This window comes from Pan troglodytes, chromosome 19 (assembly GCF_028858775.2).
Source record: "Pan troglodytes isolate AG18354 chromosome 19, NHGRI_mPanTro3-v2.0_pri, whole genome shotgun sequence".
Taxonomy (NCBI): domain Eukaryota; kingdom Metazoa; phylum Chordata; class Mammalia; order Primates; family Hominidae; genus Pan; species Pan troglodytes.
The window spans coordinates 24,988,869-25,011,277 of NC_072417.2; the positions used below are offsets into that span (position 1 = coordinate 24,988,869).

Here is a 22,409-nt window from a genome sequence, read left to right on the forward strand (position 1 = left end):
GGGAGGACTGGGTGGCCAACCCAGAGCCCCGAGAGATGCTAGGCTCTTTCTGTCCCGCCCTTCCTCTGACTATGTCTTGATTTCCTATTCTGAGAGGCTATTGCTCAGCGGTTTCCGTGGCAACAGTAAAGCGTGGGAATTACAGATAAATTAAAACTGTGGAACCCCTTTCCTCGGCTGCCGCCAAGGTGCTCGGTCCTTCCGAGGAAGCTAAGGCCGCGTTGGGGTGAGACCCTCACTTCATCCGGCGAGTAGCACCGCGTCCGGCAGCCCCAGCCCCACACTCGCCCGCGCCATGGCCTCCGTCTCCCAGCTTGCCTGCATCTACTCTGCCCTCATTCTGCAGGACTATGAGGTGACCTTCACGGAGGATAAGATGAATGCCCTTATTAAAGCAGCCAGTGTAAATATTGAAACTTTTTGGCCTGGCTTGTTTGCAAAGGTCCTGGCCAACGTCAACATTGGGAGCCACATCTGCAATGTGGGGGGGGGCGCAAAAAAAACGTGACTGCGCGGCGTGAGCTCGCTGAGACTTTCTGGACGGGGGACAGGCCGTGGGGTTTCTCAGATAACTGGGCCCCTGGGCTCAGGAGGCCTGCACCCTCTGCTCTGGGTTAAGGTAGAAGAGCCCCGGGAAAGGGACAGGGGCCCAAGGGATGCTCCGGGGGACGGGCGGGGGAAAGTGAATTTCCGAAGCAGGCAGATGGGTATTCTTATGCGAGGGGCGGGGGCAGAACCTGAGAGGCATAAGGCGTTGTGAACCCCTCGGGGAAGGGGGCAGTTTGTAGGTCTCGAGGGAAGCACTAAGGATCAGGTTGGGGGCACAGTGTGTCCGAGGAGGAATCCTCCTGATAGGAACTGGAATGTGCCTTGAAGGGGACACCATGTGTATAAGAACATCGGCTGGTCGCCGGGGATGGTGGCTTACGCCTGTATTCCTAGCACTTTGGGAGGCCAAGGCGGACGGATCACGAGGTCAGGAGTTCGAGACCAGCCTGACCATCATGGTGAAACCCCGTCTCTACTAAAAATACAAAAATTAGCCGGGCGTGGTGGCGCGCGCCAGCTACTCAGGAGCTGAGGCAGGAGAATCGCTTGAACCCAGGAGGCGGAGGTTGCAGTGAGCCGAGATCGCGCCATTACACTCCAGCCTGGGTGGCAGAACGACACTCCGTCTCAAAAACAAACAAACAAATAAACACCGGCTGGTATATATGAGAAGATGGGCCCTTGCGGAAGAAGAAGTGCCAGGAATATGTCTGGGAAGGGGAGGAGACAGGATTTTGTGGGAGGGAGAACTTAAGAACTGGATCCATTTGTGCTACTGAGAAAGCGCAAGAGGGAAGTAGAGGAGCGTCAGTAGTAACAGATGCTGCCGGCAGGGATGTGCTTGAGGGGGATCCTGAGATGAGAGTGGGTCACTGGGAAAGGCTAGGGGCAGGGAGGCCTTGATTGGTGTTGGTTTGGTCGTTGTTGATTTTGGTTTTATGCAAGAAAAAGAAAACAGCCAGAAGCATTGGAGAAAGCTCACCACTTACCCGGTCAGTCACTCCCCTGTAGCTTTCTCTTTCTTGGAGAAAGGAAAAGACCCAAAGGGTTGGAAGCAATATGTGAAAAAATACAGAATTTATGTTGTCTAATTACAAAAAGCAACTTCTAGAACCTTTAAAGGATTTTGTATTATTCTAAAACCTTCCAAATCTTAAATTTACCTTATTTTATTTTATTTATTTTTGAGACGGAGTTTCGCTCTTGTTGCCCAGGCTGGAGTGTAATGGCGTGATTTGGGCTCACCGCAACCTCTGACTTGTGGGTTCAAGCGATTCTCCTGCCTCAGCTCCCGAGTAGCTGGGATTACATGCATGCACCACCATGCCTGGCTCATTTTTTTGTATTTTTAGTAGAAACGAGGTTTCTCCTTATTGGTCAGGCTGGTCTTGAACTCCCGACCTCAGGTCATCCGCCCGCCTCGGCCTCCCTAAGTGCTGTGATTACAGGCGTGAGCCACCATGCCCAGCCCAATTTACCTTATTTTAAAATGATAAAATGAAGTTGTCATTTTTATAAACCTTTTTAAAAGATACATGTTTTTCTAATGTGTTAAAGTTCATTGGAACAGAAAGAGATAGATTTATCTGCTGTTTGCGTTGAAGAAGTACAAAATGTCCTTAATGCTATGCAGAAAATCTTATAGTGTCCAATCTGGTAAGTCACCAGAAGAGGGTATTAATTTGGGATTCCTATATGATTATCTCCTACGCAAATGAACAGAATTGACCTTACATAGTAGGGAGGAAAAGACATGTCTAATAAGATTAGGCTATTGTAATTGCTGATTTTCTTAACTGAAGAACTTTAAAAATATAGAAAATGACTCCTTGTTCTCCATCCACTCTGCCTCTCCCACTCCTCTCCTCTTCAACACAAATCCTGTGGTCCCTGAAAGACAGGGACCCTGTCTTGATTGGTTCTGCACTGGGGCAGGAATCTAGTTTAGATTAACTGGCGTTTTGGTTTTCTTCTAGCTCTAAAACCAGCTCCATCACTTGAAATGGCAAAATAAATCATGAATGAGGCCGGGGGCTGTGGCTCACACCTGTAATCCCAGCACTCTGGGGGGCCGAGGCAGGCAGATCACGAGGTCAGGAGATCGAGACCATCCTGGCTAACATGGTGTAAGGGAGGAGACCACCCCTCATATTGTCTTATGCCCAATTTCTGCCTCCAAAGAAAGAAAAAGTAAAAACCAAAGGGCAGAAATGACATCCACAAGCAGACACCCCAGGTGCCACACCCTGGGCCTGGTAGTTAAAAATCAACCCCTGACCTGATTGGTATGTTATCTATAGATTACAGACATTGTATAGAAAAGCACTGTGACAATGCCTTTCCTGTTTTGTTCCGATCTAGTTACTGGTGCATGCAGCCCCCAGTCATGTACCCCCTGCTTGCTCAATTGATCACGACCCTCTCACGCGCACCCCCTTAGAGTTGTGAGCCCTTAAAAGGGACAGGAATTGCTCACTCGGGGAACTTGGCTCTTGAGACCGGAGTCTTGCCGATGCCCCTGGCCTAATAAACCCCTTCCTTCTTTAACTCGGTGTCTGAGGAGTTTTGTCTGCAGCTCGATTTCTCGGTTCCCTGACTGGGAAGCGAGGTGAATGGCGGATGGTCAAGGCAGCTCCTTAGGCGGCTTAAACCTGCCCTGTGGAACATCCCTGCAGGGGACTCCAACCAGCCCGAGCAACACGGATCCTGAGGGCACTCCTGGTTAGGCATTTGCCCCATTGGGACGCCTCGCCAGAGCAGTGTATGGCAGGCCCCCATGGAGGATCAACGCAGTGGCTGAACACCGGGAAGGAACGGGCACTTGGAGTCTGGACATCTAAAACTTGGTAAGAGTAGTCTTTGAAACTTGCCCACTCCATTTGAGTGGAAGCATGGCCTGATCACCCATGGCGTGCCTTTATCGGCACTTTGGTTTTGGTTTGAATTGCTTGACAGGATTGGTCTTGGGAACTTGCCTACTCCATTTGAGTGGTAGTGTGGCCTGATCACCCATGGTGTGCCTGTCCTGGCACTTTGGTTTTTGTTTTTGACTTGACTTGGATTGCTTGATACTTTGGTTTTGGTTTTGACCTGGCTTGGATTTCTGGATACTCTGATTTTGGTTTGGTGCAAACTGCAAAACTGTGTGTGCGCCCTTTTTACCGGTTCTTTGTTTTGTGGTGTGTTTGTGGTGTGAGCGTGGTGTTTTGTCTTGAAGAAGCATAGGTCAGGCACGAATAAGCCCACCCCACTAGGAACTATGTTGACAAATTTCAAAAAAGAATCTGAGGGAGACTATGGAGTGCTATGACACCAGGAAAACTTAAAACTTTGTGTAAGATAGACTGGCCAGCATTAGAGGTAGGTTGGCCATTAGAAGGAAGCCTGGACAGGTCCCTTGTTTCAAAGGTATGGCACAAGGTAACCTATAAGCCAAGGAACCCAGACCAGTTCCCTTACAGAGACACTTGATTAGAGCTGGTTTTAGACCCCCCCCACCCCCAACACATAGTGGTTGAGAGAACAGCAGCATAAGTGGCTGGCAGAGGCAAGGAAAGACCAGCAGAGAGAGAGAAAGGAAAGAGACAGAGAGGAAAAGAGAGAGAGGAAGAGACAGGAAGAGACAGACAGAGAGTCAAGGATAGAGAGAGAGAGACACACACGCACACACACAGAGAGAGAGGAAGAGACAGAGGCAAAAGGAAAGTCAAAGAGAGAGACAAAGTCAAAGAGAGAGAGAAAGAGAGAGAGAGAGAGATACAAAGTTAAGAAAAAAAAGCCATCTATACCAATTCTAATTTAGACAAAACAAGGTCTTATTAATAGCAAAGGATAATTAAAATCCCAAACTTACAAGGTTTTCTTTTTATTATTATTATTATTATACTTTAAGTTTTAGGGTACATGTGCACAACATGCATTTTTTTAAAATTTTTTTTAAAGGTTTTCAACTAAAGTTTGCTAAAAGTTAACAGTGTAACATGTATATAGTAACTTCTATTCTTGTGGCCTTAGTCTAGTCCACAGACACAAAAAAGGTTCGCTTTGGAAAAGAATGGTTATCATCTTCGAAAAAAAAAAGGAAAAAAAGGAGGGGCGGAATTTATATAAAAAGAGTATTATATGGTAAATTCTTGTCCTGAAACAAATTAACTGGTTGTTTAAAGAAATACATATTTGTAATAAGTCAGAAAGTTGAGGCATATCGAAGAATTGTCTGCGAAAGTCACGAAAGAGAAAAATGTTATAAAAAAATTTATGCAAAAAATGTTGTATAATTTAAAAGTAACTAGGCCTCCTGAATGTAAAACTATCAGTTTATATGCAAGGTGTATAAGAAAAGTAAAATATATCTTTGGTAAAAGAATTGTTAAGGAGGCATAAGAATGTACATTTTCAACTACACTAAAAGGTTAAAAATAATTATTGTTTTGAAGATTTAAGCAAGTTTCAAAATGTTAATTGTAAAGAAAATTCTGTGTGTAAACATATTAGCTAAAGTTAAAGAAGTATCATCCAGTTTTTCTGTGAACTGGACATTAAAGTAAAAGCATAACGGGTTTTTTCTTAAAGCACCAACCTGCTCTTTTGCAAAAATTATAAAGGGTTAAAAAGAATCTATAAAATCTTACCTTATGGTCAAACATTAACAATTAGATACATATGTCTACAAGGTTTTATTAAAATTAAGTTTAATATTAATAACACACTAATATAAAGATAAAATTTAGCTTATCTGGTATAAAAATCATACGAGAAGCACTGTTAAATGTAAAATGGTATTTGGCTTTCTTTGGTTTAAAAACTAATAAAAATAGGTGCTAAAGGAAATTTCTCAGGAAAAAGGCACTAAGGACTATAAAGTTCACTGCCAAGGTCCCCACATTTAAAACAAAAGGTCAATTCCTTAGAATTATATGCTTGGTTTATTTTCCACTTTCCTTTATCTCAAAAACTAAAAGTCTTTTAGCACATGTACCACCCCTAGAATTTCTAGTAAACCAGCACCAGCCTGAAGATCACATTCTCATTGAAAGGTGGAAAGAAGAAAAACTCGAGCCAGCCTGGAAGGACCCTACCTTGTGTTGCTAACCACCAAGACTGCTGTTCGTACAGCAAAAAAGGATGGACTCATCACACCAGAATCAAGAAAGTGCCACCCCTCCAGAGTCATGGGCCACAGTCCCAGAGGAAAACCCTGCCAAACTAAAGCTACGAAAAGTCTAACTCTTTTCATCTATTCTATTACTCTTCTTTCTTTCCTCGTTCTATTGCTGACCATCTAGTTATTAACATAACCAAGTCAATTTCACCTCAAACTATTGCATTTAATGCTTGCCTTGTTATACCCTGTGGGGACTTGCCAAGTCAGAGACAGCTCTCTACTTCAGAAAAGTACTTCTGTCCCTCCTGACTCTCCTCAGACTGGACATTAGTAAACTAGGACCATTTAATCCAGGGAGGTTTCGATAAAGACCCCAGTGCCAACCAGGAGTCTTGTCCTCTGATGTAGAGTTTTTATGCCGTAGTTGGTCCAACATTCTGTGGACCACTAAAGAGCAAGAATGGACTGCCCCAACCAGTTTTTGTAATTTCCTAAAACCATACATTCGTTTTACTAGAGGATCATAGAAGTTAAAGAGTTAAAACAAACTTTAGCAATGAAGACAGGATACCAAGATGCAAATGCCTGGTTAAAATGGATCAAATATTCCATCTGCACGTTAAACAAAAGCAATTGTTATGCTTGTGCACATGGCAGGCCAGAGGCCCAGATTGTCCCCTTTCCACTAAGGTGGTCCTCCAGTCGACCAGATGTGGGCTGCATGGTAGCTCTTTTCCAGGATTCTACAGCCTGTACTAATAAGTCATGCCAAGCTCTCTCTGCTATATCCCAAAGTCCGGCACCCTGCGGGTCAGCCCCCGAGGGCCATCCATCCTCCATCTCCCAACACTAAGTTCACTTCATGTCTCTCACGACAGGGAGGAAACTTAGCGTTCCTTGGAGACCTGAAAGGATGCAGTTAGCTTAAGAATTTTCAAGAGCTTATCAATCAGTCAGCCCTTGTTCATCCCCAAGCAGATGTGTGGTGGTATTGTGGTGGACCTTTACTGGGCACTCTGCCAAATAACTGGAGTGGCACTTGTACTTTAGTCCAATTGGCTATCCCTTTCACCCTGGCATTTCATCAACCAGAAGGAAAAAAAGACAGACATTGTAAAGCGAGAGAAGCCCCTTATGGGTCTTTCGACTCTCATGTCTATTTAGACGCAATTGGAGTCCCAATCTTTAAATACCAGATCAATTTAAAGCTTGAAATCAAATAGCTGCAGGATTTAAGTCAATATTTTAGTGGGTGACAGTTAATAAAAATGTAGATTAGATAAACTACATCTATTACAACCAACAACAACGAGGTTTTCATGAGTTAAAAGAAAAACTCATGTTGGTCCCAGCCCTGAGGCTACCTGACCTGACAAAACTCTTTACACTCTATGTGTCAGAAAGAGAAAAAATGGCAGTTGGAGTTTTAACCCATACTGTGAGGCCCTGGCCAAGGCCAGTGGCCTATCTCTCAAAACAACTAGACAGGATTTCCAAAGGCTGGCCCCCAGGTCTAAGGGCCCTAGCAGCAACAGCCCTGTTAGCACAAGAAGCAGATAAACTAACCCTTAGGAAAACCTGAATATAAAGGCCCCCCATGCTGTGGTAACTTTAATGACTACTAAAGGACCTCATTGGTTACAAATGCTAGATTAACCAAGTACCAAAGCTTGCTATGTGAAAATCCCCACATAACCATTGAAGTTTGCAACACCCTAAACCCCACCACCTTGCTCCTGGTATCAGAGAGCCTAGTTGAACATACCGTGTAGAGGTGTTGGACTCAGTTTATTCTAGCAGGCCCAACCTCCGAGACTATCCTTAAACATCAGTAGACTGTGAGGGGTACGTGGACGGGAGTAGCTTCGCCAACCCCTGCAAAGTGACTCTGAAGAAGACGACAAGCTCTGCTCCAGTCACACCCAGAAGCTGACTGGTCCACGCACGGCCGAAGCATGAGAAAACTCATTGCGGAACTCATTTTCCTTAAAATTTGGACTTTTACAGTAAAGACTTCAACTGACCTTCCTCAGACTGAGGACTGTTCCCAGTGTATACATCAAGTCACTGAGGTAGGACAAAAGGTTGCTACAGTCCTATTATTTTATGGTTATTATAAGTGTACTGGAACTCTAAAAATAACTTGTTTGTATAATGTTATTCTGTACAAGGTATGTAGCCCAGGAAGTGACCAACCTGATGTGTGTTATGACCCATCTGAGCCTCCCATGACCACGGTTTTTAAAATAAGATTAAGGACTGAGGACTGGTGGGGGCTCATAAATGATACGAGTAAAGTGTTAGCCAAAACAGAAGAAAAAGGGGTGCCCAAAGAAGTCACCTTAAAATTTGATGCCTGTGCTGTCATTAATAGTAATAAGTTAGGAATAAAGTGTGGTTCTCTTAATTAGAAAAGAGGCTATATGGCAGAAAATAAGTACATCTGTCATAAATTAGGACTGTGTGGAAATAAATGTAAATACTGGTCTTGTGTCATTTAGGCCACTTGGATTTAAAAAAAATGAAAAGGATCCAGTCCACCTTCAGAAAGGAAAAAAATGGCCCTTCCTGTGCTAAGGGACAATGTAACCCCTTAGAGCTAGTAATAACCAATCCCCTTGATCCTCGCTGGAAAAAAGAGTAGCGTGTGACCTTAGGAATCAATGGGGCTGGACTGAATCCCCGAGTAAATATCTTGGTTCGAGGAGAAGTTTACAAATGCTCTCTTGAGCCAGTGTTTCAAACTTTCTATGATGAACTAAATGTGCCAGTAACAGAATTTCCAGGAAAAACAAGAAATTTGTTTTTGCAATTAGCCGAGCATGTAGCCCAGTCTCTCACTGTCACTTCATGTTATGTATGTGGAGGAACTGTAATAGCAGATCAATGGCCATGGGAAGCCCGAGAATTAGTACCTACAGACCCAGTTCCTGATGAATTCCCAGCTCAAAAGAATCACCCTGATAATTTCTGGGTCCTAAAAGCCTCAATCATTAGACAATACTATATAGCAAGAGTGGAGAAGGACTTCACCCTTCCTGTAGGAAGACTACATGATGGAGTTCAAACCACACAGAGAAAAATCCATTCAGTAAATTTCCAAAGTTGCAGACCGTTTAGGCCCACCCAGAATCCCACCGGGACTGGACGGCCCCACTGGGGCTATACTGGATATGTGGACATAGAGCCTACACTAAGCTGCCTGATAAGTAGTTGTGTTATTGGCACTATTAAACCATCTTTCTTCCTACTGTCCATAAAAACAGGAGAACTCCTGGGCTTCCCTGTCTATGCTTCCCGTGAAAAGAGAAGCATAGCTATAAGAAACTGAAACAATGATAAATGGCCCCCTGAGAGAATCATACAGTATTATGGGCCTGCTACTTAGGCACAAGATGGCTCGTGGGGATACCGGATCCCCATTTATATGATCAACCGAATCATACGGTTACAAGCTGTCTTAAAAATAATCACTGAAACCGGCAGAGCCTTGACTATTCTGGCCCAGCAAGAAACTCAGATGAGAAATGCTATCTATCAAAATAGATTAGCTCTCGACTACTTGCCAGCAGCTGAAGGAGAGGTCTGTAGGAAATTTAACCTTACTAATTGCTGCCTACACATAGATAACCAAGGGCAAGTAGTTGAAGACATAGTTAGAGATATGACAAAAGTGGCACATGTGCCCGTGCAAGTGTGGCATGGATTTGATCCTGGGGCCATGTTTAGAAAATGGTTCCCAGCGCTAGGAGGATTTAAAACTCTTATAATAAGAGTTATAATAGTAATAGGAACCTACTTACTGCTCCCTTGTTTGCTACCTGTACTTCTTCAAATGATAAAAAGCTTCATCGCTACCTTAGTATACCAAAATGCATCAGCACAAGTGTACTATATAAATCACTATTGATCTGTCTTGCAAGAAGACATGAGTAGTAAAAATGAAACAACTCCTGCTATTGAGTGAGAGTCTCAAAAGTGGGGGAATAAGGGAGGAGACCACCCCTCATATTGTCTTATGCCCAATTTCTGCCTCCAAAGAAAGAAAAAGTAAAAACTAAAAGGCAGAAATGAAATCCACAAGCAGACAGCCCGGGCGCCACACCCTGGGACTGGTAGTTAAAAATCAATCCCGGACCTAATCGGTTATGTTATCTGTAGATTACAGACATTGTATAGAAAAGCATTGTGAAAATCTCTTTCCTGTTTTGTTCCAATCTAATTACTGGTGCGTGCAGCCCCCAGTCACGTACCCACGTACCTCCTGCTTGCTCAAGCGATCACAACCCTCTCACGCACACCCCCTTAGAGTTGTGAGTCCTTAAAAGGGACAGGAATTGCTCACTCGGGGCGGGGGCTCGGCTCTTGAGACAGGAGTCTTGCTGATGCCCCTGGCCTAATAAACCCCTTCCTTCTTTAACTCGGTGTCTGAGGAGTTTTGTCTGCAGCTCGTCCTGCTACAGGTGAAACCCCATCTCTACTAAAAAAATACAAAAAAATTAGCCAGGTGTGGTGGCGGGCGCCTGTAGTCCCAGCTGCTTGGGAGGCTGAGGCAGGAGAATGGTGTGAGCCTGGGAGGCAGAGCTTGCAGTGAGCCGAGATCATGCCACTGCACTCCAGCCTGGGCAACAGAGTAAGACTCCGTCTCAAAAAAAAAAAAAAAAAAAATCATGGATGGTTGGTGTCATGGAGGGGATAGGTCTTTGGAAGAACCTTCCTCTGAAGCTGGCTCTGTACATTTAAATAAGAATACTGCAAATCATCAAAGCCTTTAGCAAGTCTGACTCTTGGAGTGAGCCTTTGTTTTTCTTCATCTATAAAAGGAAAAGGGGACTGTACTATTCACATTTATTTATTTATTTATTTATTTATTTTATTGATCATTCTTGGGTGTTTCTCGCAGAGGGGGATTTGGCAGGGTCATAGGACAATAGTGGAGGGAAGGTCAGCAGATAAACAAGTGAACAAAGGTCTCTGGTTTTCCTAGGCAGAGGACCCTGCGGCCTTCCGCAGTGTTTGTGTCCCTGGGTACTTGAGATTAGGGAGTGGTGATGACTCTTAACGAGCATGCTGCCTTCAAGTATCTGTGATGTGAGGAGCGCCTCTGCCCGGCCGCGACCCTGTCTGGGAGGTGAGGAGCGTCTCTGCCCGGCCGCCCCGTCTGAGAAGTGAGGAGACCCTCTGCCTGGCAACCGCCCCGTCTGAGAAGTGAGGAGCCCCTCCGCCCGACAGCCACCCCATCTGGGAAGTGAGGAGCGTCTCCGCCCGGCAGCCACCCCGTCCGGGAGGGAGGTGGGGGTCAGCCCCCGCCAGGCCAGCCGCCCCATCTGGGAGGGAGGTGGGGGGGTCAGCCCCCCGCCCGGCCAGCCGCCCCGTCCGGGAGGGAGGTGGGGGGGTCAGCCCCCCGCCCGGCCACATTTTGTTTTTGAATCGAGGTATAATTTACATACAGTGAAATGCAGAGGTTTTTTAATACAGGATCTCTGTTGGGAGGCTGGAGTGCAGTGGTGCTATCACAGCTCACTGCAGCCTCAACCTCGCCAGGCTCAAGCGATCCTCCCACCTCAGCCTCCAGAGTAGCAGGGACTACAGGTGTGCATCACCATGCCCAGCTAATTTTTGTGTGTGTGTGTGTGTGTGTGTGTGTGTGTGTGTTTGTAGATATAGGGTTTTGCCATGTTGGCCACGCTGGTCTCACCTGACCTCAAGTGATCTACCCCCCTTGGCCTCTCAAAGTGCTGGGATTACAGGTATGAGCCTCTGCACCCAGCCATGGTCTGAAAATCTTGATTGAAATACCACCTTTTCATTTCCAGACACCGCTATTTAAAGTTACAACACCCTCAAGACACACTTTATCCTCCATTCCTGCTGCTTCTCCATAACACTTATTACTAGCTGACCTTCTATGTAATGTATCTATCCTTTATCTCTAGTCCCACAGAATGTAAACTCCAGGGCAGCAGAGATTTTTGTTTCGTTTATGTACATCTGTATATTCAGTAGTTAAAACAGTACTTGGGACCTAGTTGCCACTCAATAAACATTTGTTGAATAAATTAAATAATAAACTACATTAGTTCTTCAATTAATTTTTTAAAATATGGTGGTTAATAGTGAGTAACATTCAAAAAATAAGCTGAAAATTTATACCTATTGCCTCTTACCCACAATAAAAAAGGGTAAATTCAAGGAAATTTTCTTTTGTGCTTTATGAAAGTTGTTTTTCATATTTGGAGTCATGTCAATCAGATTAAGGAAAATGCAAGTTGTGTTTTCAGAGAGATACAAGATTTATAAATAACCATCCTCTCCCTTGCCCTTCAACATTTTAGCTAAACAAAAACAAGAGGAAAACAAGATTTACAATTTATCAATTTATTGAAAATCAGAGCCAGAGAAGCAGGAAATGACATTGTAGGAAAAAACTGCTTTTGAAAAAGCACAACTTACTCATGACAATCAGAGTGATCAAAAAAATCCTCAATAGTGTGGCATTTGGATCCATTTATCATTACATTTCCATGGGACAGAGTCATAAAAATAGGATGTTCTTTCTCATTATGGCAAATTAAACCATCAATTAAAAACTCAGATACATAAAAATTAAAGATGTAAGAATGAAAGTTAATGCTAAATTTTTGTTTTCAGTCAACTATTGTATGTTTTCTAGCTTTTCATTGCTTTTTTCCTATTTTCTGTTAGATTAATTTTTTTTTTTTTTTTGAGACGGAGTTTCGCTCTTGTTGCCCAAGCTAGAGTGCAATGGCACATCTCGGCTCACCACAACCTCCACCTCTTGGGTTCAAGTGATTCTCCTGCCTCAGCCTCCGGAGTAGCTGGGATTACAGGCATGCGCCACCAAGCCAGCTAATTTTGTATTTCTTAGTAGAGACGGGGTGTCTCCATGTTGATCAGGCTGGTCTCGAACTCCCAGCCTCAGGTGATCTGCCTGCCTCGGCCTCCCAAAGTGCTGGGATTACAGGCGTGAGCCACTGTGCCCAGATTTTTTTAATTTTTATTTTTGAGATGGATTCTTGCTCTGTTGCCCAGGCTGGAGTACAGTGGTGCCATCTTGGTTCACTGCAACTTCTACCTCCCAGGTTCAAGTGCTTCTCCTGCCTCAGCCTCCTGAGTAGCTGGGATTACAGGCGTGCGCCACCATGCCCAGCTAATTTTGTATTCTTAGTAGAGACGGGGTTTCACCATGTTGGCAGGATGTTCTTGATCTCCTGACCTCGTGATCCGCCCACCTCGGCCTCCTAAAGTGCTGGGATTACAGGCGTGAGCCTCCGCGCCAGGCCTTAAGATTAATTTTTAATGGTTTTTTAGACTCATATATATGGAAACTTCTAGGATGGGGACCATATTTCACTTCCTTTTAATACAGTACCCAGTATAGCACAATTTGCAGTTACGTCTTAATATGTGATTCCTGATCATGACTGGAAACAGTGTTATTTGTGGTAGCTATAGGGTAGGTAAGGTTTTCAGCCTGTTTTAGGTTTCTTGACCTAAAATTCCTTCTGCTGGACTCTAAGTCACTATTGGCAGCTATTTCTGACGATTGGTAGTCCTTTGAAACTTTTTACCTATGACTGTAACATTTTTGACTTTCAGAAGAATTTGCTAAAATGTGTTCCCCGGTGGGTTGTTGTTTTTCAACCTAAACCTAGCTGCTTTTTCCAGTCACTTATCCGTATTGGAAGCTCAAAATGCAAATATACAGTAGGCCTAAAATATTGCCTGGTTTGAAAAGTGTTTAAAATATTTGAATCATTTTTATAGTAAACATTTACTCTCATCAGGACCTAGAAGGGGAACATTTTAATTTTTTTCCTTTTCCCTTTTCACAGTCTTCCTTCAACATTCATTACCTTTTTACATATTGGAGTTTTCATCTGTTCAAAGTTTATGTTTACAGTGTGTTTATATAGTTTAGATTATAATTACCATACTGAAATATAATTATTTCAGAATTGAGTCAGTGGTGAGAATGAAAGCCATCTGGTATGATAACTGAATCCAATTTTTCTTTTACGGAGAATTTCTTTGAAATGTAGCTTATCTCAGAAATAGGGATTTAGTAACCAATCAGAGTTTTCTTTGTCAAGGTTGTTTTTCTTTTTAAAGTCACATTTGGTCCCAGTAATAATACCCACATTGGTACAAGTCATCTCAGGTTGTGAAGCATTTTCCCAAGTAGCATTTAATTATATTCTTGTAATAGCCCAAGGAAACTGGCAGGGTGAATGACAGAGAAGGAAACTGAGGTTCAGGTAAAGTGGTTAGCCCAAGGTGGCTCTGCTTATATACACAACTGGTAGTAGAAACCCAGCCTTCTGACTTAGTTCAGTGTTTCTCTTTTCACTGCCCTGTGCTACGTCAGAAACACCATGATTACAAGAGTAGTATTACTAAATCCTTCACAATAAGGTTACTGTCCCCGAGCTTTTCTTATGATCCTTTTTTTTTTTCTTTTTTTGAGATGGAGTCTCACTCTGTCGCCCAGGCTGGAGTACAGTGGCACAATCTCATCTGACTGCAACTTCCGCCTCCCAGGTTCAAGCAATTCTCCTGCCTCAGCCTCCCGAGTAGCCAGGACTACAGGTGCGTGCCACCACGCCCGGTTAATTTTTGTAGTTTTAGCAGAGGCGGGGTTTCCCCATATTGGCTAGGCTGGTCTCAAACTCCTGACCTCAGGTGATCCACCTGCCTCAGACTCCCAAAGTGCTGGGATTACAGTGTGAGCCACCGCACCTGGCCCTTGTGATCCTTTTCTAAAAAGTTAAATATTTAATGAAAAGAACCACATTCTTGTCGCACTACCAGGATACTTGTTCTTTGATGTCCTGCCTGGACTTTACCCAAAAAATCCATTTCAAAAGTTCACATTTAGGGCTAAGTGTAGTGGCTCATACCTGTAATCCCAGCTGAGGCAGGTGGATCATTTGAGGTCAGGACTTCAAGAACAGCCTGGGCAACATGGTGCAACCCCTTCCCTACCAAAAATACAAAAAAATTAGCCAGGCGTGGCAGCATGCGCCTGTAGTCCCAGTTACTTGGAAGGCTGAGGCACAAGAATCACTTCAATCTGAGAGGCAGAGGTTGCAGTGAGCCAAGACCACACCACTGCACTCCAGCCTGAGCAGCAGAGTGAGTGAGACTCCATCTCCCCCCAAAAAAAGTTTCACTGGACATAGTAGCTCACACTTGTAATCCCAGCACTTTGGGAAGCCGAAGCAGGAAGACTGCTTGAGGCCAGGCATTCAAGACCAGCATGGGCAACATAGTGAGATCCTGTCGCTATAAAAATTAATTAACATTAAAAATTAAAAAGATGGCCGGGCATGGTGGCTCACTCCTGTAATCCCAGTACTTTGGGAGGCCGAGGCATGGTGGTGCATGCCTTTAGTCCCAGCTACTCGGGAGGCTGAGGCAGGAGAATCACTTGAACCCAGGAGGCAGAGGTTACAGAGAGCTGAGATTGTGCCACTGCACTCCAGCCTGGGTGACAGAGTGAGACTCTGTCTCAAAAAAAAGAAAATTAAAAAGACCAGAATAAAGCTAAAGATTTAAAATAGCTGGCAGGTTCCTACCAGAGGTTACCAGCTGCCTCTCTGATGGTCTTTCCCTACAATATCCTCCTGGATTATTACATTTTAGCACCTTGACCTATCTGATGTCCTGCATACACAGGCATGGTCCTGCTCAGGGTTTGCCTTCTCTGCTCTCTCTTTCCTGGAATGCTCTTCCCCTAATTGTTGCATAGTGTGTTTCTTTACATTATTAAGCTGTCCTCTAGTCTCACCTCAGTGAAACCTTTCCTGACTCCCCCCATGTACACCTACCCCCTATACATATTACACTACCTGTTTCCCCTTACCCTGCTTATTTTTTCTCTTTAATACACTTATTCCCATATATTCTTTAATTCTGCATCAACTGTCTACCACACTAGAATGTGAGAGCAGGCTTTATTTTGTAAACTGCTGTATTTCTATCTCCTAGAATAGTACTTGAATATAGTAGTAGATACTTAAACACTTGTTATATAATAAATGAATTACTCTCAGGAACGCCTTGGTTTTGTGGATAGACAGGTAGGGATGGGAACTGGGGTGATGTATTTTCTAAAGTTTTTATTTTTTAAGTTTATTATTATTATTATTTTGAGACAGAGTCTAGCTCTGTCACCCAGGCTGGAGTGCAGCTTATTATTATTATTTTGAGATGGAGTCTAGCTCTGTCACCCAAGCTGGAGTGCAGTGGGGCAATCTTGGCTCACTGCAACCTGCGCCTCCCAGGTTCAAGCGATTCTCCTGCCTCAGCCTCCTGAGTAGCTGGGATTACAGGCGCCTGCCACCATGCCCAGTTAGTTTTTATATTTTTAGTAGAGATGGGGTTTCACCATGTTGGCCAGGCTGGTCTCGAAATCCTGACCTCATGATCTGCCGGCCTTGGCCTCCCGAAGTGCTGGGATTACAAGCGTGAGCCCCTGTGCCTGGCCTTATTTTCTTTTTATTGAGAGAGTCTTCCTCTGTCACCTAGGCTGGAGTGCAGTGGTGTGATCTTGGCTCACTCTGCAACCTCCACCTCCAGGGTTCAAGTGATCCTTCTGCCTTAGCCTCCAAGTAGCTGGCACCACAGGCATGGGACACCACGCCTGGCTAATTTTTGTATTTTTAGTAGAGACGGGGTTTCACCATGTTGTCCAGGATGATCTAGAACTCCTGAGCTCAGGTGATCCACCCACCTCAGCCTCCCAAAGTGCTAGGATTACAAGCATGAGGCACCACGCCCAGCCTTAAGCTTATTATTTTCTAAATTTCCTTTAGTGAGTACTTACTACACTGTTTTTACAAAGTAATCACAAACCAAACATCATGCGTCTTCTGAAGTGATCTAATAAGAGTACACAGTACCATCTGTAAAGTGTTCTTGCCAAAAGGTTAAACCTGAATTTGATTAGGCCTATAAGTCTAATTTACAGGAAATAAGGTTAGAGGGTTAGCAGGATTGATAAGGAATCAGAGAGACTGATGGGATTGAGGAGGATCTTTATTATTTAGGTGTACCAGCCCAGGTGGATTAACATCCAAAGGACTGAGCCCTGAACAAAGAGTTAAGTTACCTTTTAAGCATTTGGTGGGGTGGGGGGAGATCTGTGCAGGGGGAGGCATATTACAGAAGTGAGAAACAAAGACGGTTATTCAATTAATTAGACATGTATTACATCATTTTTTACTTTTCAAGGAAAAACATTTTTTACGACTTGAGTTTATCTGTCTAGTGACCTTGCAGCTGCACAGCTAGGGAAACAGGATCTTCACAATGCCTGGGAAAGGAGGAGAGATAAGGCTCACTAGCCACAGAAAAACAGGCAGTTAATTTTTAAAGGACTTCAGCTCCTTCTTTTTCTCAGGGGAAATTGGGTTTTCTTACATACAACTGAGTTTCTGCTTACACATTCTTTAATTTCTTTTAATTCCTGTTCCAGAGGAACATGTTAAACCTCACCATGGGGTTATACAATCAGCAAAATCCAAAATGCACAGAACTCTACAGGTCAAGTGACCTGTCCAGCAGTTCGTCTCCTAAATCCAGAAGTAATCCTTCCCTTCGCTCTTAACCAGTGGAGTTCTCCATTTATTTATTTCTTTTTATTATTATTATTTTTGAGACAGAGTCTCACTCTATTGCCCGGGCTGGAGGGCAGTGGCAAGATCTCAGCTCACTGCAACCTCCGCCTCCTGGGTTCAAGGGATTCTCCTGCCTCAGCCTCTCGAGTAGCTGGGATTACAGGCGCCCACTGCTATGCCCAGCTTATTTTTATTTATTTTTTTTTTTTTTGAGACGGAGTCTTGCTCTGTCACCCAGGCTGGAGTGCTGGAGTACAGTGGCGCAATCTCAGCTCACTGCAAGCTCCACCTCCCAGGTTCATGCCATTGTCCTGCCTCAGCCTCCCAAGTAGCTGGGACTTCAGGCGTCCGCCACTATGCCCAGTTAATTGTTTTGTATTTTTCAGTAGAGATGGGGTTTCACTGTGTTAGCCAGGATGGTCTCGATCTCCTGACCTTGTGATCCGCCCACCTCAGCCTCCCAGAGTGCTGGGATTACAGGTGTGAGCCACCACGCCCAGCCAATTTTTTGTATTTTTAATAGAGACAGGGTTTCACCATGTTGGCCAGGCTGGTCTCCAACTCCTGACCTCGTGATCCACCCACCTCAGCCTCCCAAAGTGCTGAGATGACAGGTGTGAGCCACTGCGCCCGGCCTGGAGTTCTCCTTTTATACATTAACAAATTTCTCTTGCGTCTCTACTACGTCTTGCTAGATGTGTTGGAAAAGGATGAATAAATGCAGTTCTACCCTCCACTTGTAGGTGGAGTGGAAGTGTAAACAAGCAATTTCAACACAGTGGGAGAGGTGCTAAAGAGAGAACTGCGTGGTCACTGGGGCAGTGCACATAACCAAAAATAAAGAGAGACATATACAAGGCTCAGTGGTGGCTCAGTAGAGCAAAGCCAGGGAACAGATGACACAGCTGTAAACAAACCAAAATTCACCATCAACATATTTTGAAAGTATGTGGTGGTGCTGATTTCAAATCTTGGCTCCATCACACACTAACTATGTGGCCTTGGGAAAGTTACATAACCTCTAAGCACCAGTTTCTACCTGGGGAGAATATTACCTATTCCAGAGTGTTATTTATGATGATATTTAAAGGAAATAATGCATGTAAAGTGCTTAGCACAGTCTCTGGCACTTAATGGTACTTCCAAATTACTACAGAAAAAAATGTATATTTTTATTTTTTAAGAGACAGGGTATTGCTCTGTCACCCAGGCTGAGGTACAGTGGTGCAACCATAGCTCATTGCAACCTTGAACAGTTGTGCTAAAGTGATCTTCCCTCCTCAGCCTCCCAAGTAGCTGGAAGGACAGGGGCGTGCCACCATGTGCGGCTAAGTTTTTTTAAACATTTTTTTGTAGAGATGGGGTCTCCCTATGTTGACCAGACTAGTTTCAAACTATTGGCCTCAAGCAATCCTTCTACCTTGGCCTCCCAAAATGCTGGGATTACGGGCATGAGCCACTGCATCTAGCCTGAAACAAATCTTACATATAGGGAAAAAAAACTTTTAGCACAAAGATGTATTTATAATAGGAACATTTCTGGAACACACTGAAAATCCTCTTTTGCTTTTTTTGTTTTTGTTTTTGTTTTTTTTGAGACAGAGTCCCAGAGCTAGGAATATAGGCATGCGCCACCACATGTGGCTCATTTTTGTATTTTTAGTAGAGATGTGGTCTTGTTATGTTGGCCAGGCTGGTCTCACACACCTAACCTCAAGTGATTCATCTGCCTTGGCCTCCCAAAAATGTGGGGATTACAGGTGTGAGCCACCACACTTCATATAATATCTTTTTGATGGAGTATTATGTAGCTGTTAAACTGTGACAATGTTTGACAGTCATAGATACAAAAAGCACTAAATAAAATTTGAATCTGATGTGATCTTGGCTATGTAAATAGATGCCCAAAGTCCCTAGGCCTCTCCAGCCTGTGATTTTAAATGAGGTCACATTAGCCTTATACCCGAATTTCACTGTCCCATTGCCCCCACCAGCTCTTACAGACCTCTGCAAAGGCCCTGAGGGCCCTAGGGAATAAAGCATATGCCCCACCCACCCAACTATTCATAAACTGTCTGTGTTTGATGGGCACAGCCACCCTTTGCCAAGCCTTCACTCTTGCCATACCTCATAAAGGACACCTCCCTGTCAGGTTGACCAAACCACTTGGTTTGCCTGGAACCGAGAGGTTTCCTGGGATTTAGGACTTTTAGTACTAAAACTGAGAGACTCTTTGGCAAACTAGGAGAACTTGGTCACCCTGACTCACTGTGCAAAGCTGCACATTTTTTTTGCACTTCCAAGCTGCAAAATTTTTAGATCCCCAAATGGAGTTTTTTTTTCTTAGCTAGAGCTCAGCTTCATTCTTCCCAAAACAGGGACTTGTGGACCTCCCAGAGGACTGGGTGAGGTGAATATTCATGTTTGAATTCAGGAGACTTTTATCCCTGGTACCAGGGAAGTAAAAAGAAACAGCAGTCAAAAGGTTGCTTGAGAAACAGCTAATTAGAGGATGGGTCTAGACAAGAGATGCTGGTTTAGGAAACATGAGCACATTGGGTGGCAAATATCATGAGACTGGACTGGATGGCCCAGGACACCTGTAAACAGGAGAGAAGCCTGAGAATAATGACATTTGAGCCAATCTGCAGAGGTAAGTGAGTCCATAAAAGAAACTGAGGCTGGGCCTAGTGGCTCACACCTGTAATCCCAGCACTTTGACAAGCATATCACTTGAGGCCAGGAGTTCGAGACCAGCCTGGCCAACATGATGAAACCCTGTCTCTACTAAAAATACAACATTTAGCCAGGTGTAGTAGTGACAGCCTGTAGTCCCAGCTACTCAGGAAGCTAAGGTGGGAGGATTGCTTGAGCCCAGGAGGTTCAGGCTGCAGTGACCCATGATCACGCCACTACACTCTAGCCAGGGCAACAGGGCAAGACCCAGTCTCAAATAAATAAATAAATACAAATTAAGTAAAAAGAAACTTGCCGGACATGGTGGCTCACGCCTATAATCCCAGCACTTTGGGAGGCTTGAGGTGGGTGGATCACCTGAGGTCAGGAGTTTGAGACCTGCCTGGCCAAGATGGTGAAACCCCGTCTCTACTAAAAACACAAAAATTAGCTAGGCACAGTGGTGGTTTCCTGTAATCCCAGCTACTCGGGTGGTTGAGGCAGGAGAACTGCTTGAACCCAGGAGGCGGAGGATGCAGTGAGCTGAGATCATGCCACTGCACTCCAGGCTGCGCGACAGAGCAAGACTCCGTCTCAAAAACAAAAAAAAGAAACTGAGGGTAGTGGCCAAAGAGAAAGGAAGAAAACTAGGATTTGAGGTTTGTAAGTTTTGGTGCAGTTTCTGAAATTTGTCCATAGTTTCCAATTTGGCTATGCCTTCACCCTAAAGCTAGTATTGATACTGATTGATCATGCTTCATATCATCAAGTAGACCACTCTCTTTCTTTCCAGCTTCTGAAATGTAGGTGATTCCATATGAGGTGCTCTTACTCTCTCTGCTTTCTCTTTTATTATAGTTTAGTCTGAGGCTGGGTGCGGTGGCTCATGCCTGTAATCCTAGCACTTTGGGAGGCCAAGGTGGGCGGATCACTTGACGTCAGGTGTTCAAGACCAGCCTGGCCAACATGGTAAAACCCCGTCTCTACTAAAAATACAAAAATTGGCTGGGCGTGGTGGCTCACGCCTGTAATCCCAGCACTTTGGGAGGCCAAGGTAGGCGGATCAGAAGGTCCACCCGCTAACATGGTGAAACCCCATCTCTACTAAAAATACAAAAAAAAAAAAACTAGCCCGGTGTGGTGGTGGGCACCTGTAATCCCAGCTACTCGGGAGGCTGAGGCAGGAGAATGGCATGAACCTAGGAGGCAGAGCTTGCAGTGAGCCGAGATCGTGCCACTGCACTCCAGCCTGGGCGACAGAGCAAGACTCTGTCTTGGGGGGGAAAAAAAAGTAAAAAAGTTAATTGGGTGGTGGCGGGGGGATGTGTGTTGGTTATATTCAAATACAGCACCATTATATGTAAGGGATTGAGCGTTCACAGATTCTGGTGTGTGGGGGCAGTATCCTAGAACCAGTCCCCCGCAAAATATCAAGGATGACTGAACTATGGAAGAAACAAAGCACTGTTAAACAGCATACAATTCCTGTCTTCAAAAAAGTTATCTCATTAGGTAGATGAGACTTATAATGAATTAAAAGGAATGAATACAGATTTGGAGATAGTGGTTGTTGTGATGGAAAATCTTAATTGCGTTTTCTTCCAAAACAGATTCATTCTTATAGAAGAGCATCAGAGGAAGATAAAAAAAGAATCCTCAGTGTCAGGCCCCTGAGCCCAAGCTAAGCCATCATAACCCTGTGACCTGCACATATACATCCAGATGGCCTGAAGCAACTGAAGAACCATAAACGTGAAATAGCCAGTTCCTGCCTTAACTGATGACATTCCACCATTGTGATTTGTTCCTGCTCCACCCTAACTGATCAATTGATCTTGTGACATTCCTTCTCCTGGACAATGAGTCTCAGGAGCTCTCACCAAGCACCTTGTTACCCCCACCCCTGCCCACAAGAGAAAACCCACGTTAACTGTAATTTTTCCACTACCTACCCAAATCCTATAAAACTGCCCCACCCCATCTCCTTTTGCTGACTCCAGGTGATTAAAAAACTATTGCTCACACAAAGCCTGTTTGGTGGTCTCTTCAAATGGATGCGCATAACACTCAAGGTAAATATTAGTCTGGTGATTTTTTTTTTTTTGAGATGGAGTTCCCTCTTGTTGCCAGGCTGGAGTACAATGGCGCGATCTCAGCTCACCGCAACCTCCGCCTCCTGGGTTCAAGCAATTCTCCTGCCTAAGCCTCCTGAGTATCTGGGATTACAGGCATGGGCCACCACTACTCTGGCAATTTTTACATTAGAATTTTAGAATTAGAAGACAGCTTAGAACTCTGCCCTCATTTGTCAGTGAGGAAACTGCCCAAGACAGGAAAAATAGTTACTTACCCTAATGCTTATCCTGGCTCCAGTGAAATTAGCTCCCCAGCCAAAGCTGAAATGGATGGAACTAACAAGGACACATCTGCTGTCCCCA

General features: G+C 44.3%; 1 protein-coding gene and 1 long non-coding RNA gene across 5 annotated transcripts in view; one reads left to right on the forward strand and one right to left on the reverse strand.

Annotated features, from left to right (window-relative positions):
• NBR1 (NBR1 autophagy cargo receptor) overlaps window positions 1-22,409 on the reverse strand; it is a 78,279-nt gene that overhangs the window by 41,220 nt on the left and 14,650 nt on the right. The window lies entirely within an intron of this gene.
• On the forward strand, window positions 74-21,999 carry LOC107969158 (uncharacterized). Its single transcript, XR_001710802.4, has 2 exons — window positions 74-355; window positions 21,582-21,999. It is a non-coding gene; the product is annotated as an uncharacterized LOC107969158 (long non-coding RNA).